Here is a 5,000-nt window from a genome sequence, read left to right as displayed (position 1 = left end):
TGAATCTATAAATTTGTTTAGGAGCTATCCTTGGTAAGAAAGGCAACCACAGCGAGAAATCCCGAATAAATTAGCTGCGTGATTTAATTAAAGAACATTTGAACAAGTTTGTATTTTCTTCACACGATCTCAGTGGAAAAAGTGTAGTTAACAGAACCGTAAAATGAAAGCTAAACTTTTACAATTGTGCTTAGGCCTAATCGGGAATCGAGTGCTATTTCGAGAAAAGTGTAGTAAACCGAACCGTAAAATGAAATCTAGAACGAGGCAATGTTGTAGACGCCACGTTTCAAGAAATATGAGTTATTGACCAAGCGTGATGTCACGATGGCTGGATATTGGCCAAGATCTTTTTTTGGGTGTTTATGAACCGAGACGAAGTCGAGGTCCATACACACGCAAAAAAAAAAAAAAAGAACGATTCCACTATCCAGCCATCTTGACCAGACAAGCTTGGTCAATAAAGGATTTAACATATGGGATAAAACACCAAAAATTATCTTTTCAAGCGAGAAATACCGAGCGGGTATGCAGTATAGCTCCATCTTACCCACTTGGGTAGCCAATCACAGCGCGGGATTTGGTTCATCTTGCCCGCTCATGGAGCTAGTCAAATAATAACGAGGTATAATGCACGGTAATTTTTCATTCAGTTTTATTCTGGTATGTATTCTTCACACGATCTCGAAAACAAGTGTAATTAACCGAACCGTATAATGAAGCTAAAATTTTACAAGAGTGCTTAGGCCTAATCACTGAAACGAGCCCTCAGGCTTAATCAGGAATCGAGTGCTATTTTGAGAAAAGCGTAGTTAACTGAATTGTAAAATGACTCGACCGGCGGGCTTTAAGAACGAGAAATACATATCCACAAGGAGATTGATCGCGCTTTAAGATACATCATTGTTTTTCACTCGATCATCGTGCTTTAAGAACAAGAGATATATACACATCACCTTCGCTCTTTTTGTTTGGCGGTTTAGAAAGAAGAGCTACTGGGAACCAAGAAAACGAGTGCGTATCCGCGTATCCACACAATTTAGGTTATAGCTTCGAGGAGGCAGGGTATTCTGCATTTAAGCCTAAATCGCAAGTGGTCAGTATTAAAACACGGCTGCATTTTTTCTCTGCTTACCGTGTTCCGACTTCAAAGTCGTCTCTTGGAAATAGATGCAGTCTCTTTCAGTTTTGAAATGACATGTTAATCTTGATAGTGCGTTTGGTATATCGCAGCGAAAAACATATTTCTGTGTGAGACCTTGAAGTACCGCCGACAGTGTTTTCCGGTCACACTTGGCATGATATTTCAATCTCGTAGCCAAGGTTCCGTGACCGGTATGACCTAGTATGTAGATGTAAGACATGGAACATGTGCAAACTCAAATTTTGTAAAAGGCAGAGCTTACAAACTTAACGGAATGCTGTCAAATAACAATAAGCTTCTCGTTCACTTGATAAAATGGTTGATACTTAATAAAATTGAAACAAATATGACAAAAAAATTGTTGCTCACTTAACAATATGTATAGGTGATCACACGATTCCAGGTGCAATTTGGTCGTCTTAGTTAAAATTTACAAGTGCTTACTTATTCCAAATTGCACCAGAAAAATCATGTGATTACGCACGCGTATCACACAATCAGGGAAAATTTGCATATTTGCGCCATATATCTAGGGCGCGCGCTTGATTTAAAAACAAAAGATTAATTGGTTCTGGCCAAACCCTATTGTTTATTAGCCAATCATAATCCAGAATTTCGCTGTGTAATTTGCACTGGTATTACACTTTTTGCACTGACACTGTTACACTTGATCTACACTGTTCTCAACCAAATCAGAATCTAGTAATTATTTCATGTATGTAATTAGAACAAGTTTAAAACTTTTTAAAATGGTTTCAGCCCTAAAATCTGCAATAAATGCACTTTTACAAGTTTGTAACTTGTTTATACTGTTAAGTAAGAAACTATTTTATTACATTTGTTTCAATTTTATTAAAGTATTAGTCATTTTATTATGTTTGTTGAGCAACCTAGGGTCTCTCTTCTTCTCTCTCTCTCTCTATGTTTGTTGAGCAACCTAGGGTCTCGCTTCTCTGCCTCCATTGTGGAGGCAGAGAGTTTGTTCGCCTCTCATTAAGTTCGGATGCCATTAATTAACTTAGAGTTCATTTCATCAAGTTTGCGTTTGTCTGCAACTTATTAAGTTTGTAGGGTCTCTCTTCTTCCCTTCCTTTCGGTTGATGAGGTCGACTTTCAAGCTCTGACGGCTGAATACCTCAAGAAGAAACTTATTTTACGTGCCAACAGACAACACTTTTTTTCTGGAATCTGCATCCTATTTATTTACAGAGGCTGGGAATATTCAAAATGCACGTGAATTAAGTGAAATTCGGGATACTCACTCATCGTTAAACGTTAACGGCATAGCATTGGCTTTGATCACCTCTCAGTATTCATCTAAAACAAGAGAAAATAAAACCTGAAGACGTCGCGTCAACCCCTTCAGTTAACAATCTACCCTTTTTTGTTTGGATCAGTTATTTAAAATACGGAATAAATTCTTTTACCATTACTCGCGGCTTTGTTTAAAACGTTCTGCGACTAAATAAAAAGAAATTAAAGGATTAAATTGATGATTACATAACTCCCTTGTTTCGTTATTTCTTAGTGTCCCCAAGCACAACAACAACAACAACAACAATAATAATAATAATAATAATAATAATAATAATAATAATAATAATAATAGCAAAGAGAAAACATCACTAAAGCAAGAGAAGTACAACTACTCATTTAGAGGAATTACGAATTTATATAGGAACTATAGAGTAACTCAAATCAACATTGTACTTGACTTCCTAGGAGGATATCACGTAAATCTAGAGAAAGACCTTACTGATCTAACTAAGAGCAAAAAACAAATTGACTTCGTAATCAAAAAATGTCAAAAATGGATTGTGTCAAACAACAATGAAATTGTTAAAGAATTCGACGGATATAAGAATTGAGAAAACCTACTTCAGTATGTCCAATATGAAGGTAAACAGAAAAGCCTAGGTTATGCCCGCATTGCTGTAAATAACTATACAAAAGAAACAAATTAGTTGAGATACCATAAGAACTACCCATCACACACCATCGCTGGACTCGTTGAGCTATATGAGCAACTCTTACCAACGCGAGCACGAGTCAGAAGACCCACACAAGCGCGGAAGGTAAGGTGAGGTGCAGATTATGTAGCAAGGCCCCAGAGAGTGTGGCTCATATCTTGTCAGGATGTAGTGCGCTGGTCCAGGGCAAGTATCTCTCTAGGCACTACGCAGGTACTGTTTTACGAGCTGTTGCACGATGAGGGACTTATAGACGGGTGTGTAAGACCCTGGTACACACCCGACAAGCCCAAGCCTGTGTATGAGTCAGAGAACGTTAAAGCTTGTTGGGATGTCCCCATATACGCCGATCAACAAAAGGTTAGATTCAATAGGGTGGATGCACGTATTGTAAATCATAAGTGCAAGAGAGTTGTGCCTTTGAAATGAGCTGCTCGTGGGCTAACAATTGGAAAAGAAAGGATGAAGAGGAGATTGTTAAGTACGGACCCTTTCGTTGGGAACTGAGGCAGCAGCAGGTTACGGTTTGCGCCCTGCGTAGCTTGAATAGAATGTAGCATACAGTTGAATCCTCTGCTATATAATAATAATAACAATAATAATAATAATAATAATAATAATAATAATAATAATAATAGTAATAAGCACTCTTGAAAAAAAACTGATTACAATTCAATTGTTATGGTACGTTTTGCGCTTTGATTTTTTGGTAAAAAGATAGTATTACCAATCAATTATATACATAAAAAGAAATTATAAAATTGAGCTTTCTGCGACCTCAATGTCCATTAGTCATTTCCCTGCGAAACACCTTAATAAAAAATCTCCAAGCGACATATAGTATACAATTTCACTCAACATATCACTTCTGGAAAAGAAAAAAAAGTCACGAATAAAAAAGAAAAATATGTAAAATTGAGCTTTCTGCGACCTCAATGTCTATATCTATGTTATTAATGCCATTTGTGGTTCTTTTCAAAGTTCTTGAGCTACGTAAACATACAAGTGATGATCTGAGCAGGGAGAAGCAAGTTTTGGCCCTGATCCATACCATTGTAGTGTGATATTGCTCTCCTTTCTTATTAGCTGTGAACTCAGCGAGCCGGCTGTGATAGACCTTGCATTCTTTACTCATTCCTCCGGTAGTTGTGAAGACAAGGGGAATAAAGGTTCCGTGTTCTATTTCGTTCACTCTTTCAGCATATTTGCGTTTCTTTTCATCCTCGTGTAGCTTGTAGATGTTAGAAAGTTCTAAATCTCTGCGTTAGGGAAACAGACCCTGACGTCAAAAAAGGTAGATCGTTGCTTTTCCTAAAATCCTCTAGCATGTATGTCAAGATGGCTTTCTCCAGTGGCTCTAGAAGATCTTGAATGTATGGTAGCGTCCGAAAGAGGTATGTCCAGCGCTGTTTCAATCCAAAGGTGTATAGACAGCATAACACGCTTGGGGCTGTGATAATGCAACTTCAGCTAGCTTGGTAACTTCGCTAACCCAAGTTTCCACTTTCTCTGAGATGATGATGATGATGATAATAATAATAATAATAATAATAATAAAAAGATGAAAGGGGCCTGCTACATGTATATGGAAAAGTAATCAAGCAAATGGATACAAGCAGCCTGGGAAAGCACGGGTGATACTGGCAGTCCACTGGGCAATAGAACGCCAATTAATTGACAATCATGAGTGGTATGCAGAGGAGTGGGAGAAAGGACACGTGGTGCATGGAGAACACCGTTGCAAAGTTGGTGTGGGACTTTGAATTCCATTTACGAAAATCCAGCAATCCAGACCAGCGACCAGATTTGACATTAGAGGACAAACAAAAGAAAATAATTTGGATTTGTGACGTGCATGCCCACAAGTAGAAAACATCGACACCAAG

The 5,000-nt window shown here is 37.9% G+C and overlaps 1 pseudogene; it reads left to right on the top strand.

The window, feature by feature from the left end:
- The window catches only part of LOC137984457 (uncharacterized), a 28,253-nt pseudogene that overhangs the window by 1,855 nt on the left and 21,398 nt on the right, over positions 1–5,000 (top strand).

Source organism: Montipora foliosa, chromosome 14, assembly GCF_036669935.1.
Source record: "Montipora foliosa isolate CH-2021 chromosome 14, ASM3666993v2, whole genome shotgun sequence".
In the NCBI taxonomy this organism is placed as follows: domain Eukaryota; kingdom Metazoa; phylum Cnidaria; class Anthozoa; order Scleractinia; family Acroporidae; genus Montipora; species Montipora foliosa.
This window is presented reverse-complemented; position numbering and strand designations above follow the sequence as displayed.